Here is a 19,169-nt window from a genome sequence, read left to right on the forward strand (position 1 = left end):
ATATTTACAAGGGTCAGCACGTTATTCTGGTTTTGGCAATGTTAGTGGTATAGGGTGGCCAGATGACACTCCTGTCGCTACACCTTCTCCCCCTGACAGACTTTGTGTACTCCATCTGCTGTGCCCGCTTTTATCCTGTACGAATGTGTGAGAATGTGTTTGTAATTTTTGCAAATCTAGTAATTGAAGTGGTACATGGCTACCAGCCCAGTATACACTTAGTAGGATGTGTGAAACCACCTAAATCCACATCCAGGCTGCCTAGCAAACTGACCCTTGTCATCAACCCTCATGCAGGTTCACCTATGTATAAACTGCACCAACCACGAATAACATTGTCTTGTATTGTCCCACTGTTGTTTTGCAATTTTGAGTCCATATTTATTCCTTAATTATTGCATCATCTAACACAATGGTAAGTTGTGTTGTCATATGTCCATTGAGCAACAGTAACATAAAATAAACGACGAGGTGCGTGACAAAAAGTTTATGGACCATCCACAAAAATGACACAGATTATGAGCTATCAGTATAATCTCACAGTGGAGCAGCTATCTACGAGACAATTAGTAACTGAATAAGTGATTGGCTAGAATCTGAAGCAACTGTGCTGTTTAATGCAAGTTCATTTTATTATTGTTTACTTAAACTGTCCTTTAGCTCATTTAATATAAGTTTATTTTATTGTTGTTGAATTAAACTAAGATTCAACTGTGATTCTGCTCATCCATATTTACCTTGGAAAATGTGTACATGTGTACAAAGTGCACCATGCACCTGCTCATGTTATGAAAAATGGTGCTCCCATTCGAGGGTTAATTAGCCATCCTGATTCAACCTGATACTGATACGCCTCACGAATTGTGGAAGCGGTGTGCTAATGCATGCAGCTATCTGGATGAGTCAATTCTCGTTATGCAACTGATCTTAAAATACAGTGACTTTATAAATAAGAGGGCAAGCAAGAAAGAGGGGTAGGGGTAAGTGATAGGCATTTAAAGTGCTAGAAGACAAATTTCTATCACTTTTTGGCTGGACACATAGGACAATGAGACAGACTTTCTATTCTGTCAAAAGTTCTAAGCCAAAATTTTGTGAGAGAAGCGCAGGAAATGGTGTATTGCTGTTTGCTGTATGAAAAAAAGTTCTCTTGAGAAAATTATAAACTCATGAGGGAGAATTCCTGGTCAGTGCTAACCTTTAGTTCTAAAAGCTAGCAGAGTGGGCATTCTTTCATATATGTCTATAAGCAGCACCAGGAGGATAAATCCTGGCAAGCAATTCTGTCTCATAATCATACGAGGTGCGACAATAAAGTAATGAGACTGATTTTCTTTGTAAGATGTGGCAACCCTGCAGGCTTTTTGGCCTTGCTCTATAAGCTGCTTCTAGGCCAAGTGGCACATCGATGCAGCTGCTCAGTCGTGAGTTGTGCTGTAATAAGTTGACACATGTTTGTGTCTCTCATCACGGAAATGGAACCACATAATATTGCACAACGGTATGCCATTTCTTTTTGTGTTAAATTGGGTGAAAATGCGACAACATTTTTACGGTAAGCTTCAGAAGGCTTTTGGAGAGGAGATTGTGTCAACAGCTCAAGTTTTTCATTGGCATAAAATGTTTAGTGAAGGCAGAACAGATGTTGAGATGAAGACCGCAGTGGACAGCAATCAACCTCACGGACGGATATCAACTTGGCCAGGGTGCGTGAACTCGTACGGTCTGATCGAAGATTATCCGTGAAAATGATTGCAGAAGAATTGAACATCAATCAAGAAACAGTTCATCTAATAGTAACTGAAGATCTTGGTAAGAGAAAAATTTGTGCAAAAATGGTCCCCAAAAATCTCACACCACAACAGCAAGAAACTCGGAAAAATGTGGCAGCCGATCTGTTAGAGCAAACAGAAATCAATCCAGAATTGTTGAGCCGTGTTATCACTGGTGACAAAAGTTAGTTTTTTCAGTACGATCCAGAGACAAAACGCCAAAGTTCGCAATGGTGCTCAAAGGGATCACCCAGACCAGAAAAAGCTCGCATGTCAAAGTCAAAAGTAAAATGTATGCTTGTGTGCTTCTTTGATTGCAAGGAAATTGTTCATAAAGAGTGGGTGCCTCCTGGACAAACAGTTAACCAATATTACTACAAAGAAATTTTAAAATGACTTCATTGGATTCTGCATCACAATAATGAGCCATCCGATATTGCTCTGTCAGTATAGTAATTTTTAACCTCAAAACAAATTTCAGTACTACCACAGCCACCTTATTCACCAAATATCACTCCATGTGACTTTTTTCTATTTCCAAGAGTCAAAACGGCAGTCAATGGACACCATTTTCAAACAACACAAGATGTACAAAAAGCTCTGTCTAGGGTCTTTGAGAATATTACAGAAGATGAGTTCCAGAAATGTTACCATCAATGGCAGAAGTGCTGGAAAAAGTGTGTGTAATCAGAAGGGAACTACTTTGAAGGAGACAACACTAAACTTGACTAAAACGGTAAGCAGCATTTTTTTCCCACATCAGTCTCATTACTTTATTGTCGCACCTCGTATATTATGGTTTGTACAACATGGTAAATTGATTTATTCTTAGTTCCGCTAAGACTTCCGGCATTTAACGGAGGATTTGGACACTGTCTCCAAGATTTCTCTCTTGGATATTCAGTGACAAATGTGGTGAACAGTCTGACAAGGTTCTTTGTAGTCGCAGTGTGGTGATTAGGTTGTTTTCCATTTACAAAATCTGTTGTGACGGGGAAAAACTGAATCACCACGCTGCAGCTGAGGACCTCCTTATAATGTTCACCACATTGTCATTGAATGCTGCCTTACATGATATTCAGGAGTAAAATTTAATTTCTTTGAAGTTCCAAACTACACACTTGACTGTGTTAACGATTCCAACTTTAAAATATAAATTTATATGTACAATGATAGAAAGTCTGCTTTATCTTTGTGACTACACTGTGAAATTTTGTCACTTTGTTTTATACATATTATTTTTATACATTATACCAAATCTACATAAGCCATATGCTAAATAAATAAATCAATTTGTTATGCACACAGCTGCTAACACAGTACAGTATGCAAAGTCGACAACACACTGCAAAGGACACAATAATGCAGTCAGCCTTGATGTAAAAGTATGTATGACGGGACGATAAACTGCATTCTCACGAGACCACAATACTGCCACTGTTGAATTGCAACACATGCTGGAAGACATTTCACCTTCTAACATGAGGCATAGCAGGATGATGTACAACCAACCAACATTCAAATGTGATTTTTGAATGAGAAACCCACTATATTAATCTTTACTATGTAAACTATGTAGACGGTGTTATTTTGCCTATTTTGTGTGGTTGCACTGAAATGCTAAGCATTTGCATATCCAAGGACGCAGCACACTTTGTGGATATTTGTCGCTTTCTGCCTTCATAGTGTGGCAACTTTAACAGCCAGCAGTGTACATGTGAACATGTTGCTGACACATTGCATCACCTTTGTTGGCGTTTGTGAATGCTAACACTGAATGCTACTGACTTCTTCATGATAGTTTCACTTCATGGGTGTGGCAACAATTCATACCTTAGTTTGTGTAATTTTGCCATGGTGGCGGCACATGTCTGTGGGCACGCACCAAGAGTTGCAGCACCAATCTTGTAGATATTTTTTTCATTTATAATTCTTCAATTAAAATGTGATATACCCTTTCAGATGGCATCTGGAGAGTGTGAACAATTTCATGCACTTTCAATCGGCAATCCTTCATGACCATTTTGTGCAGTTTTGCAGTGATTTCTGGAGTAGTGACACATCTTGGCCGACCAAATTTAAATTCATTTGTCGACCAAATTTAAATTCATTTGTCCACTTGGCAACAGCTGAATATGAAGGAGCAGTGTCCCTCAGTGTCTTCTGGAAATCGGCATAAATGTCCTGTGCTTTCATATCTTTCTTTACGAAGTACTTAATCACTGCTCGAATTTCGATCTTTTCCATCTTCGCAAATCACTAAACGGGAAAAACAATAGAGCCACGTCACTGCCACAGCTCTATTCCAAGAGCACTCACATGGCACATATTTAAAGACAACAGTCCAATGAATATCACGTGAACAACTTGTTGCACTAGCGCTGACCTCTTGTGGTGATTCCAAGAACTTTTAAACCACCCTCATAGGTTACAACAGTGGGGATCCGCTGTCGGCTATTGCTTCTTAAACTGTGTGTCCCAATCAGTGGTAATCAGCAAATGAGGTGTGGGTTATTATTCCCTACTGCCGGATGCAGGCCATGTGAGAGCATTTACTCACAAGTAGCACTTGTGTCTCACGTTACTGGTGTGGCCTGTTGAACTCTGAGGGTTGGCATCCAGGATGGGGCAAGCCCTGAGTCTGTTCTCTGTGTTCATGTTGTTAGAGTGTTTTAGTATTTTGATGGATTCTCTGATTGCATTTTTATTGAACTCAGCTGCCTGCCAAGGATATAGGTTTTGCTAAATTTTATTTCCTTGCCGCAGTCTTGCTGATGTTCTGCCACTGCAGATTTGCTGTGTTGCCCTAAGAAAATGTAGTATGCACGAGCAGTAGTGAGAAAATATGAGTGACTATCTCTAGCTAAAACATACCAGTAGACCCAGAAAATCACTGTAACTATGGCTGAAATGTTGGTTTCTCCAGTAAAGTTCTTTTGTCATGATGCAGTATGATACGCAGAAAACTTTTATGTAATTATGAGCACTGCTCATAGTAAGACTGAATAATGACAGGTGGTGAAGGGGGTTAATGGACTGTGAAACCACACGTAGGTGACAAGGAGTTGGATGTCCATGCCTCATCACAAGATGTGGAGTTCAGAAGCTTGCCTGCTCTATTAAGCAGGATAGGAGGCAATATGTGGAGCTGATAACAAGAGTACAACATTGGTGAGGGCCCAAGCATTTTGGAACATATTTTTCATTGAACATGGTGCTCTGCAGTAAAAAAAAACCCATATGTGTTCCCAAGTTGACACAACATCATCAACAACTTCAAGTGCATTAGGTTTGAGATCATCAAGATCGTATTGCAAACCAATGAAAATTAGTCACTTGATTGGGTGTATCACATTTCTTGTTATATCAGGTCACTGGTCAGGTGCAGAATACTGTGTCCAGACTAAGCGCCTGCAACTCTCGCTTCCCGCGAAGCAGACCGGTACAGCGGGCCCCGGACCGAGTAGGGGTCAGCCTGGCCGGTCCTCTCGGAAACATAGACGCTTCCCAGAGACCATGAGGAGGCGTCCACAGCGCCGCAAGAGGTCGCTACAGCTGTGGACCTCTTTCCTGCTGCTCGACACATGACTGCAAATAGAGCCAGCCATATCCATGCGCCAAGCAGTATTTAGGCTGGCGCAGGAGCCTGGAGAGGCACTGCGAGCCCACTGGTGTCATTGTAGCCGCTGTGTCATCGTCCTCCGCCCCCAGTGTACCGGAACCATCCTCACAGGGCCTCTACTCGTCCTCGGGATTCCGGTGACAGCAACGTGGACTCCACGCCGCTCTTCATGAGACGCCCGGGGCTTGGTTTGGTGAAGTTGTATGGTTACTACAGACAGTTTATGTTTGGAAGAATCTCCGATTTAGTTATTGGTAGGCTTGGACGATCAGTCCTACCTCACGAATATTGTTTTTTTGAAGAAAGACTTTAGTTTAAATAAAAACGCTATAACTCACATTCTGAGATTTTCCTATCTGCGGACGGCGGATATTTTAGAGAGATGCTGTCATCCAAATGAACAGCTGCTCGAAGCATGCAGTGTGCCACAGCTGCAAGGTGATGGGTGCAAAATTATGCTATGGAGGATATTCACCTGGGTTCCACGGGAGCTGTAGTGGTAAGTGAGAGCACTATACTTCAATTAATATTAGTTTTTGGTTGATGTTTCAGCAATATGAGTGGTAGGGGCCAGCTGTCATCCAACTGCATATTTACTTTATGTTATTTGTGACACGTGTTCACTGTGCTACCTGTTTTGTAGGTACGCTGTGAAGAGTGGCTGGCTGCACACAGCAACACTGGATTCCTGTCAATTGTAAAGTGATTTTAATTGGAGTATATGACAAATGTAGACAGCACACTACCTGTATAAGTTCACACTTGACGTCTTCCCTGATGGCGATGGCATCTCCCAGGAGGAAAACTGCACGTTACAGTGCCAAAAACTGTGCTACAGTGGTTACAGGAGCAAGTTGATGAATCCATGTTAATGTCTCGGGCACCGAATTCGCCTCATATAAATCTGACAAAAAACATTTAGGATGCTTTTTGTGTCAGCTCTGCACCCACAAACCACTGGCCTGTAATTTACAGGAATGACATGATCTGTCCATAGGCAGTGGGGTGTCACACACCTTCAGAAACCTACCAATGACTTGTCCAATCTTTGCCATGCTGCTGCACTGCATTCCTAAAGTGGACCAATAGGCTAGTAAGTAGGTGGTCACAATGTATTGGCTTACCTGTGTATACCACTCCATTACTGAACAAATCTAAATTTCTGAATGGTTTCTGAATTAAAGGCTAGAACCACGTAATTTTTTATATACCTAAAACCACTGCAGTGGTTGACTTACCTACTGAATTGCCTACAGTTGAAAGCCACCTTTTTTTCCGTTGAAAGAGCATTTGAACTAAATGTTATACATTACTTTCCATTTTTATTTATACTTGGACTCATTTTGGGACAGGAATGTAAAAGCAAGTGAGACTATGTTTTCTTTTAATCATGAGTCCTGAATATAAGCGATACCTTGCTTTTGTACATTTTTCTGCACACTTTTTGGAAACCAGTTTTCACATGTGCATTTCTTAGTTCTTCACTGAGATGCTCTGGAAACTGCTTACAGCTGATAAATTTTCCAGTAATAGCTGCAAACAGAATTCACATATTTATTCCAGTGAAGTGTTATACAGTGCAAGACATCTGTGCTGGCCATCTCTGTGAAGTTGCTTTTATTATGTATTTTCACACCCTCCACCTCAATATATAAAATTCATATTCTGTTTTATTATAAAATTCTAACTTATTAAGATGTTTGAATCATTCCTGATTTCTATGCCTGAATAAAGCATACTAAGATCAAGAAAAATTTTCTTCTCATTATCTCTCTCTGTAAATACACAAGGTTGTTTTTCCACACTTTATCACACTAGTCTCATATAGTCATGCTTTTGTCCAATATAGTCATGCTTTTGATGCTTCTAGAGCCAATTGTATAAAGAATTTTATTCAGATCAAGCTGAACTTGGATATCTACATTGTAAAAAATAAGTTTGTGCAGCCTTAAAGCATCAACTGCACACAAACGAGCATAACACCATCAAACAGCATTAAGAAGGCTCTGACCAATGCGCCAATGGAAAGAGCAGGCAGCACCATGCCTCTAGGAAGATGGAGTTCTACGGCCTCTGTCAATGCTTATCTTTCCAGTCTCCTGTCCTCACCCATCCATCCCCTTCCCTGTTCCCATTCCAGCACTACACAGTCGTCATTTCACCACCACACCCAGTCTTTTTATTTCTCTCCTTTTCCACTACTCTGCCCCCCCCCCTTCCCCTCTCCCACCTCTTCCCTGACTTCTGTATGACCTGCAGCACTTCACTGTCTGCCACCCTACCATACTATCCCTCCCCCTTCCCACCCCAGCCTCTTCCTTACTCCCACCCAGCCACTACTCCCATCAGGCACTGCACTGCACTGCTGCTGCTGCTCGCAGTGTGGTTTCAGTTGGCTGGCGCGTGTGTGTGTGCGTGTGTGTGTGTGTGTGTGTGTGTGTGTGTGTGTGTGTGTGTGTATTGTTGACGAAGGCTTTAATGGCCAAAAGCAGTAATTGTGAGTGTCTTTTTGTTATGCCTATCTGCGACTCAGACTCTCCGCTATATGGTGAGTAGCAACTTTCCTTCTCATAATAAAAATAAAGATTTCTATTAATTAAAAAATGTTTTATACAGATTATTTTGGATTCCTGCCACTGGCCATCGCAACTTCTCTCCTTCCTTGTTTGTGTCAGTGCTTATTTGCACAGTAACCAACACATTAGGCAATGAGGATTACAGAACAAACGCTGCCTTCACTCTTCTCCGTTCCATCACAGCGGGTCACTAGTATTTCTCCCTTTTCTTTCAGAGGAACATTGCTACTAATTCCTTACTTTCCTACAGAGTAGCTGCCCTGCTTCTCTTATTTGCACTACTTATAATTAGTTGTGGTGCTCCTCTCATTAAAATGACCTCTAAACTGCCTTCTACACCACCTGCATCTACACACTGGCTGCTGCTGGCTTTGATCTAATGCAGTTTATCCAGCTTCAGACCCAACAAATGTCACAGTGGATGATGGCAGTCTGGTAGCTCATTAATGCACAAGCTGCTGTTGCACTGACTCTGCCACAACAGCCAGCCACATTCATGGCACCACCTCTGTGCATTCCACCATTCCAAGCTTTTGATGAACAACAAGAGGAATTGAATCAGTACTACGCTCAGTTCAATGCTCATTGTGCTGCATATTAAGTGCAAGGTACTGTGAAACTTTCTTATTTCTTGTCAATGGCTGGCACAGAGGGTTACCACTTTGTTCAGAAGTTATTCCTGACTAGTAGGCCAGAGCTACTAGGTTTTGAAGAGTTCGTTTCCGCCTTCACTAAGTATTACAAAGCTCAGATACAGGTTGCTACAGCTTGGTACAAGTTCTATTGATTGTGTAAAAAGCCAGAACAAACATACTCCCAGTGGGTCACTGAACTTCACGGTTTGACTCAACAGTAGTTAGTCTCAATGTAGCACTGGACAGTACTATAGTGATACAATGATTCGTGATGCAATTATGTACATTGTGCCAACATTGTGCCAGAGAGTAGGATTCATGAACAAATTCTCAAACATTCTGATCGTACTTTGAAACAAGTTTCACAAATCATTGAACATCAGGACTCGTGTCATAGTGCAATGGAAAACTTTGAGGTAGCTCCCAACTGCAGTGTAACACAAAATGACAAACAAGTATGGCCTTGTGACCGACCACTATGCGCGAACAAGCCACTACACCATGGCCAGAGTAAACAAGTGTCAATGCATGTATCTGCTGTGAAATTACATTCCCACTGCTTTTCCATGCATAAAAGACAACGCTGTCCTTCGCACAATGTGACTTGCTTTGCTTGTGGAAAGCAAAGTCATTTACAGCCTGTGTGCTTGCAACAGAAAAATAACTCTACCCACATTCGCTCTTGTAAGTGCAGAGAACTTCTCACTTAGTGAATGTAGTTTTTTCTATGCTGGTAACCAGTAATAGTAATGACCAGATTCAGGATGTGCCTTCACCTCATCCAAGTGCTGTGCAACAATAGTCAAACTGTTTGTGAACTTAAGCCATTGCCAGATGCTATGTGCGACTTCAGTTAGACACACACACTTCTATTACACTGCTTAATCATGCCACTTATAAACAGCTGGGCTCGCCACTGTTGACAAAATCTTGCATGCAGCTTACTGTGTATAATGGTCAGAACATTCCAGTAGTGATGATGATGATGATGATGATTGGTTTGTGGGGCACTCAACTGTGCAGTCATCAGTGCCTGTACAAAGTCCCAATTTTTTCACACCAATTTTTTATGCAGTCCAATTTAGCCACTATCACGAATGATGATGATGACGATGATGAAATAATGAGGACAACACAAACACCCAGTCCTCGGGTAGAGAAAATCCCCAATCTGGCCGGGAAGTGAACCTGGGACCTCGTGATACAGAGGCAGCAACACTAGCCATTAGATGGGACATTCCAGTGTTAGGTGCATGTAGTTTGCCTGCCACATTCCAGTCTCACATTAGAATAGTGACACTTAACATTTTGAGTTCACAAGACTGTGAAAATATTTCTTGGTTAGATTAATTTGATTTGCTTGGTCTTCGTATTCAGGACAGTGTATATTCTGTTTCTGTTTCCAACCTAAAAAAACAGTGTTACTCAATTGATTGCATAGTTCCCTGATATAAGTTCCGAAGGACGAGGCGCAACAAATAATTCTGTTGCAAATGTTACAACGAAGAAGAATGCGCAACCAATGTTTCTTTGTGTGTATCCCATCCCTCATGAATTTAGAGACAAAGCTGCAAGTGAACTTAAAGAATGGCAAGACAATGGTGTTATTGGTCCTATCCAGACTAGTCAATGGGCTTGTTCCTTAGTCATCTTACCAAAGACTTCAGGAAGAATTTGTCTTTGTGCTGACTTTCAATCCACTTTGAATCAACAAACAATAATTGCCACTTATTCGTTGTTCGCCCTGATAAGTTAAAGGATAGGCTTCGTGCAGGCCGCTATTTTTCAAAAACTGACTTATGCAATGCGTATCTACAAATTCTGCTAGATGAGGAGTCTCAGACAGTGTTTGTGGTCAACACATATTTAGGGTTGTTCAAATTTTTGCACTTACCCTTTGGCAGCACTTTCACACCTGCCATATTCCAATGCTACTTAAAACAGCTTATTGCAAAAGTTCCATTCTGTTCAGATTACTTGGACGATATTGCGGTGTCAGAACGTACACAGGAGGAACATATCGGTAACCTTTGTATCCTTTTTCAAGTACTTTCAGTTGCAAGTCTGACGTGTCGCCTGGACAAATGTACCTTTTTTTTTGAAGCTGAAATTCAGTACTTATGCCATGTTCTCAACAGCCAAGATGTTCATTTGTTGGCCATATGGAACCTCCCTGCCCTGTCGAATGTAACAGAAATGCTGTCCGCTCTCAGGAAGTTGATATATTGTATCCGATTTATACCAAACACAGCCCAGATTGTGGTTTCTTTGCATCATTTGTGCCAGAAGAATAAGCATTTTGTTTGGGCTAAAGGATGTCATGATGCATTCCAGAAACTTAAAAATGCCTTGTTCATTTTGATCATCCCTTTTTGACAGTGAATGCATATTCGAACAAAATCAGATTTGTGCTGTTGCACAGATTTGGTTCACAGGATAGGCCGATTGCTTTCACTTCCAAGTTATTGACCAAGGCTCAATGCAACTATTGCCAAATTGAGAAGGAAGCGCTTGCTATTATCTACGGTGTGACAAAGTTTCACCATTATCTGTTCGCTCAGGAGTTTTACTTAGTGACAGACCATAAGCCACTTCAGTCTTTGTTTCACCCTTCCAAACCTGTTCTGCTGTGCACAGCTCAGAAGCTCTAACATTGGACTTTGTTGTTGTCACAGTATCAGTACAAAATATTGTACTGGCCCACATCAAAGCAAGCAAATGCTGACACCCTTTCCACCTTCCGGTTGGTCCTGATTCTGAATTCGATGCTACTGCCGCATCTTGTTGCCACACTGATGTGCAGGACACTGAACTATTACAGACTTTTTCACTGTGCTATAGGAAAACTGCTTAGGCCACAGAAGCAGACCGTGACTTGAACCTTTCACTGCACTACATTGTACTGCTTGGTCTCGTTCAGTGAAAAACATCCAGAATTCTTTTGCGTGCCAATATTTTGCTCATTTGCATAGCCTTTCCGTCCAAGATGGTGTGATTTTATTGCAGAATTGCTCTGGACAATTGTGTGTACTTATTCCCAAAATGTTGCAAAAAGATGTGTTGTGACTGCTCCACCAAGGACATTGGGGAACAGTACACACAAAACAATTAGCATGTTGGCACTGTACTTGGCCGGGCATGGACGCCCACACTGAACAGCATGAATGTGCTGACAATCTATTGGTCCTGCTGCAAATGCTTCCAGCTTGGGGAAACTCTCAGTCACCATGGCAACGAGTGCATATTTCCTTTGCTGGTCCCCCTTGGAACAGCCTCTGGCTTATTGTTGTGGACTCTTTTAGCAAATATCTGTTTACAGTGCCCATGAACTCAACTACATCACGCAGTACCACTCCATCTTTGTCGTCTATTTTTTGCTGGATAGTTTGCCTGAAGTCTTGGTTACAAACAATGGACCACAGTTTACCACTCAAGACTGAATAGTTTTATACAGCTTACCTTACCAGTGTTCCATTTCATCCTTAGTCGAACAGTGAAGCTGAATGATTTGTGCATATGTTCAAGCTACAGATGAACAAACCACGTGTGACCACACATGGGAGCAAGTGCTGCTGGTCTTCCTTGCAATGTACTGCTCCCAGCCCCATGGTGGTCCATCGCCTGCAGAGCTACTACACGGCCAGCAACACTGCACACTGCTCCAGTTGCTGCACCCGCCACATGGCGTCTCCCACACTCCAATAGTATTACTTTGTGCCTAATGATTCTATTCTTTTCAGAGTTTTTGGTCACACCAGATGGTGGGAGAGAGGAACGATTCTTCAAAATTTCGGCGATGGCATGTATTTAACTTAAAGTCCTGTTGGGTTGCTGCGCTGCCATCAGAACCTGATTCATGTTTGTCAATTGCAAGATTCTTCCACAGATTTTCTGTCCCCAGATTTCATCCTACCAGAACCTTGTGGCTGGTGTGGCCGCTGCCAGGTGCCTCTTCACTACTGCCTGCAGAAACGCTGGAGCTGGACCCATGGCCTTGGCTGTCTCACCAGCTCAACTTTTGGCGATTGTCCCAGTGCCCGCCTTGGGCACAGCGTCATCATCGTCATCGCCGCCCTCTCTGTTTTTCGTAGGACTGGTTCAAGGAGAGGGATGGCACCCTTTCGGGGGTCTTCCAACTGACTTTCCCCTCGGGGCGCAGAACAGATGTCGAGGGATGGCCAGGGGCTTTGCATCAATCCCAGTTGGGCTCCCTGCTCCTAATTTCACTCAGCTCTCTGCCCCCCCTCCCCCTCCCCCTGTTGTCGTAAGATGGCTGCCTACACAACAACGGTGCGGCATTCTGGGGGATAGGAAGGTGCAGTCTTAAAGCATCGACTGCACACCGATGAGTGCAGCTCTGTGAAACAGCATCAAGATGGTGCTGACCTGCACACCAATGGAAAGAGCAGACAGCGCCACACCTCTAGTAAGAGTTCAGCTCCCTGTGTCAACACTGATTTAACCAGCCACCCTTCACTAGTCGGCCGAGTTTTTCGCAGACTTCGAGAGCATCAGTACTGAGTAATAGGAAGACTTTATTTAGCCTGCATTCTGTGAATAGTAATAGAATGTCAATGTAATTGCATGTCGGAGGCACAGGAAGCACAAGAAGTCAAGTATTGTTCCTTCTATTAATAGAAATAAAGTTATATATTAGTTAGAAAATGTTTTGTACAGATGATTTTGGATTCCTGACACCGGCCATCGCAACTTCTCTCCTTCCTTATTTGTGTCGATGCTGACTCCCGCAGTAGCCGATACAACAATATCAGTCTCAGATTATATCACTGTGAATCAGGATCATCTTCAACTGGAAAAATTTCATGTATTTAGTCAAGTTCAACTTCAATTGTCAATTCACAACATGGTGAAACAATGGTTTTGTTTTGTGCAAATACAAGTTGAAGCAAAGTAAACAATAAAAAAGTTGTTATTGGCACATAAAATGTGAAATTAATACTGAACATACCACTTCCACACTGAAGAAGCTCTAAATATATTTTTCGATCTGTAATGTTGACTTAGCGAACGTATCAGCTATGGAAGTTATTAGTTAAGATAGTAACTGATACCTCAACTATTCTCGAAGACAACTCATCATTACTGTGATCGTTATAAGGCACTTTATACAAGAACAGTTAAAAATTTGGAATAAATTTACAAAGTGACTGCTTGAAAATCTAATTTTGTCATTTCTTTTAGTTTTAGATCTTCAATTCCTCTAGTTTCTTTCAGTGTTGCCATTTTTTTTTTCCATGTTCTGCGCGCATGGACTACTTTTAATTTATGTTTGTCCTGCAGGCACTTTACTCTTCTTTTGTAAAATTGGCATTTCACATCAAAAACTACTACTTCACCCCCCCCCCCCCCCCTCGACACAAGTCTACAAGTCTAACAGCGCAAACACTATAATGGAAGCCTGGCTCCCACAATTACCTGTAATTAAACAGGTCAATTATTACTGCCACAGTTAAATTACATTATCGTTCTTACTAACTTTATGTAAACATTCTCTGTCTGATCTTCATTTTCATCAATGTGGACAACTGCATTTTTATTTGAAGTTGCAGTCGTTTGCTCATTTACTGACGTTGTAAATAAACTACAACCTTCAGTGTTATATAAATCTGTATTAGAACAAGAATATACCAAATAGTACTATAAACTACCTTTTATGCGATAAATTCATCTCAAAAAATTAATCCGGGCATATTAAGATGTATACAAACCACTGCATGTGACTTCATCATTAAAAAATCCACCCACATACCCATCATAGGAGTTGGAAATAGGGATAAATTGTGCAATCAAGACTGCTATTACCTTCTCTCCACTTTCCGTAGCAGTAGGCCTGATGAAATAACCATGTCAAGTTTTATGCATTTCAACCGTGAAAAATTTTGACACTGTTTTTGCTCGAGCTTATATGGCAGATGCAATTACATAAAGATGAAATATAACAACTGTGAAGTGTATCCTAAACCACAGCTTGACATGAGTGAATACTTTCTTGGTCGTTTTCTTTGTTTTTTCATAATTCATTTTCAAACTCTTCCAGACACTATTTGTCCCTAAATTCTGTGAATTAAAGTCAATAGAAACTTCTTTCCATGTCTTTTCTTTTTGCTTGTCATAGCATTTGCCTTTTTTGTGTTTTTATATAGACCCAATTTCCCACAATAAACCTTTTTGACTGTATACAAGTTTGCTTATTTTCCTCCATCTTTACAAAATGATACCTTTGACAATCACTATTGCATATCTCTTCAATCACAGACACTGGTAGACTGGGCACGAGGAAAATTTCTTTACACTACCTTTTCTACAAAGACTATTGGCAATGACATTATCCTGTTGTATTTACAGTCGTACAGAGCATTTTGTGGTTTTCACATGTAAGTATTATTAGTTTAATGTAACGATATTTATTGAAGGCTGCTAAAGTGTTGTTTTACATAATTTTTATAGCCAGAAAAGCACTGTCATGTAAATATCAGTTTAAAGTGATGCATTTGTTTCCAAATGCACATTAAAATCTGAAATATTTCTTAGAATACTGTGCCACAAAGGTACTTTTTTCCCTGCATTTTCCCTAAGGATGAAGGGCCCAGGCAGCTATGGGTACAGGCAACAAAAGGAACACACTTGTATATGTTCCACATACTTTGAGGAAAATCGTTTTGACAGAGCAAAGACTGGAAGGAATTGGCTCCACAATGATGCTATGCCAACAAAATTTGATTTTCCTGAGCACCTTCAGGCAAACTGGTCCAAGCTACTTGAAAGCGCGAATAAGGGGTACATTAGATAAAACTTCACATGCTGAAACTTCTCATAATACTCATAATTCTGGATATTTACACTGTGTTAATGCATGGATGTGAGGGGGAGGGGGTTAAGCAGCTATAAAAATATAATAGCAGCAATGTAATATTTCAAGAAACATTGTCATAATATGCTTTAATGTACATTTTCATTTAGTGGACTGGTACAATAGAAAAGCACTTTTTTGTTTTTGGTCACATTACCAGATTTTGAAGTGAATGCTGGGACAGGCAAATATTTTAGATACATAGGAAATTTCAATGAAAATGATTAGGCTATTCCTGGCATACACAGAAAAGTGGCAAGTGTGGTAAAAAAGCAGCTGAGGAAGAAAGAGAAAGTTAAGTAATTTGCAGTGATCAGCTCACAGGATAAAGATGAGAATTTTAAGTCTGGAATTATTAACTGTGATCTTCAAAAGAATAATGCTGTTATATTTGAATCCACGGATAATTTTCTTACAGTAATCTATTACACACTTGCAATGTTTACAATTTCTTAACACCTGACATTGAAGACAAACAAAACTGCCATTCTTTTTACAAAATTAACTGATCATCTAGATTCTAGTATTGTAGTACTAGTCTGTTTAGTTATATGGCAAGTAGCAAAGCTGATTGAGAGAAAGTCTATTTTATCACAGACACAGGCACTGATTTGACAAATATGAAGATGCTCATGTAAGTGTGAAGGAAATACAGAGTATCTATTTAATATATATAGGGAGCAGCAACTTTTATAAAAGTGCCAATGTTTTGCATAAATGAGCAGAAACAGTAACAACAGTGATGAGTTTTCTCCACTATGAATAAATTTAGTTTCTAACAGTTAAGTCAGTTTTATGATCTTTATTCCATATGAACATTGGTTCTCCTTCATGACAGGAATTACATGGAATCAAAGTTTGCAGGTTTAACAATGTAAGGAAAGGATAAATTACTACTTACCATAAAGATAAAGATGACACATTAAGTTGCAGACAGGCACAATTAAAAGACACTTACACATCATCTTTTGGTCAAAGCCTTCATCTGAAAAAGAAATAGAAACACCATTCACCCACAAAAGCCAGCACAGCTAATGCACACATGGCCTCCAACTCCTGCAGCTTGGACCAGAAACTGGTCCGGAACTGGCAGTCGTTTGCATGAGGTGTGCTTGCTTTTGTGAAAGAATGGTGTGTCTTTCTCTTTCTTTTTCTGATGAAAGCTGTAGCTGAAAGCTAATGTGTAAGTGTCTTAATTGTGCCTGTTTGCAACTTAATGTGTCATCTTTGTGGTAAGTAGCAATCTACCTTTTCTTTACATTGTTGATATTCCAACCTGTGGTTTCCACTGTTTGAGTTTGTAGATTTATAGATCACATGCCAAAGTAATGGTGTCATATTGTTTTCAGATGGTATCACCAGGCACCTCTTAAACTATTAAGTCTGCCAGCAAAGGTCTAATAAGAGAAAAGTACTCATCAGGTGTTCAGACATTGGTTCTAACTCTCAATTTCTAATACCAGCAAGGCATATAATCAGATCAGGAGAAATCGCCATTTGGATAGACTGTTTCAGAAATATTCCAGAAAGCTTGCTTAAAAAATAGTATTATTTAATGGACACTAAATGGTCTAAGTTTAATGTTTGTTGTCTACTACTAAAATATTTGTTCATTGCTGAGTTGATTGCAGATACTGTATTAAGTTGCAAAACGAATTTTTTAGAAAGAATTGTGTTAAAATATATTATGGTCAACCTTATTTTACTCAAGATGTGATACTCCTGGTCTGCTTACATATTGCCTTCAGCAATTGTGAATATATGCCCAACATACTTTGCATGAGAAGGGAGCATTTAAATGTTTAGCACTCTACTGTCTTTCTGGGCTGCTACAATTAAACAGAGTTAGGCAACTGTTAACGGTGGTATTTTGTTGGGGTTTGTTGGGTCATAGTTCACAGCTTTTAGTACAAACTAAAAACTTGGATGGAATTTCTATTGCATTTGATATCCCACTGTAACACTCCACACTGAGTGGCATGAAAAAGGCAACACTTCAATTTCTTACATCACATCTTATTTTACATTTTTTTAATTTTAAATTTCAGTTGCTTTTAAGACACTAATCTACTATTTTATGGAAAAATATTATTTTATGTTTCCATCTATGTGTTTAACAGGGAAAAAAGAACACAATTATAAATAAATTAAGCAACAGATGCTGAAGCAACACAAATGGATTCACGCTTCAAGCAAATTATGAGAAAGCTCATGCAGGTAACAAACGTCTTGTCTTCTACACTTTAACATCTTTCTCCACATCTTCAAAAGCATTTATTACCCCCTCTGGCACCTATCACATCATCCACCTTTCAGGCATGCTTCTGATTAATGCTGCAATGTTCTTTTGAGGAACCATCTCCCACCCTTTCAGGAAGATCTCGTGTAGGTCCTTTAGGGGCTCTGAATGATGCAGATGGGCCAGCTGGGCCCATACATGCTCAATAGGATTTAAAACAGGGCTTTAAATAGGTCAAGCCATAGCACAAACCTCTGCTTCATCCAATAATTCTTGCAAACTTTGGGTGTGCATTGCCATGCATTAGAGTAAAGCCACCACCAATAAATGGAGAAAAGGCACAACAAGCACCAACAGGATTTTCTCCACATACTGATGTGCTGTAATGCTCGCATGCTCCCCTGAAGACCAAATCTGTCCTGCCATTCATACTGACTGCTGCCCACGCCACCAATGTACCACACTGAAAAGGCTCCCTGGATGAGAAAATGCAAGGTGAATAACTTTCCCCCGGCATTCTCCAGATCATTTTTCCACCACCAGGTGATTGCAGGCCAAACCGTAACTAATCGGTGGACTACATTAGCTCCCACTGTTGAACTCTTCATCTGCAATATTACCATAAGGAATGTAGTCGAGCTTTCAAATGCTCTCCAGTAATTTCTAGGCTTGTAGTGGGGCTTCTGGATTTAAGATTGGCTTTTTATAGTCTTCTTCAGACAGTTCCCTCACTAACAATGACCACCTCGAACTTTATGGAGTCTATTTCATGCTTCAACGTCAGTGGTGTGAGTGACGGTTTGATGATTGAATAGAACTTCAAAGTTGGAAGACTTGGTCACCTCTTGCTGACGTCACTCCTCTTGGGCCTAATCCTGTTTTCCCTGCATAGTCACTAGTTTCCCTGTACCTTCTTATGGTTCAGGAAATCATGGAAGATGTAGTTCTCAACATTTTTGGTATGTAATGCATGCTGCGACCACCTTCCACCAAAGCAACTGCTTTGTAGCACTTTTAGGGTTTAACAAGATGTTTATTCCAGAAAGCTGGCTGTGGTAATCACGGAAAGGTGTTAAACAGACGCGACTGAAATGGGAACAATACAAGGTTCAACAGTAAGCTCTATAAGAGAGGGGAAACATTACTACCTCACATACAGTGATGGGGTTTCTGAGTTGTGCAGGAAAAAAAAATTACAGCTAGTGTAATAAACAATCAATGCTTAAATGTTTCCTCACAAAGCAACACCAATAACATATTCCTCTTAAAAGATAGGATAAAGTCCTACAGTTTCATCAAATGTATAACTGCACATCATTTGTTGCATGTTGTATTTTCATGCTGGACAGAATATTTAAACCACAAAAGAGCTTTCAATTAAAAATGCTTTACATAGCATCATAGGTGAAGGAAACAGTTAAATTCGTTACAAGTGATGATAACAAATGCATTTA

The 19,169-nt window shown here is 40.4% G+C and overlaps 1 protein-coding gene across 1 annotated transcript in view; it reads right to left on the minus strand.

Annotated features, from left to right (window-relative positions):
- LOC126203401 (phosphatidate cytidylyltransferase, photoreceptor-specific) overlaps positions 1-19,169 on the minus strand; it is a 113,816-nt gene that overhangs the window by 19,175 nt on the left and 75,472 nt on the right. The window lies entirely within an intron of this gene.

This window comes from Schistocerca nitens, chromosome 9 (assembly GCF_023898315.1).
Source record: "Schistocerca nitens isolate TAMUIC-IGC-003100 chromosome 9, iqSchNite1.1, whole genome shotgun sequence".
NCBI classification, from domain to species: domain Eukaryota; kingdom Metazoa; phylum Arthropoda; class Insecta; order Orthoptera; family Acrididae; genus Schistocerca; species Schistocerca nitens.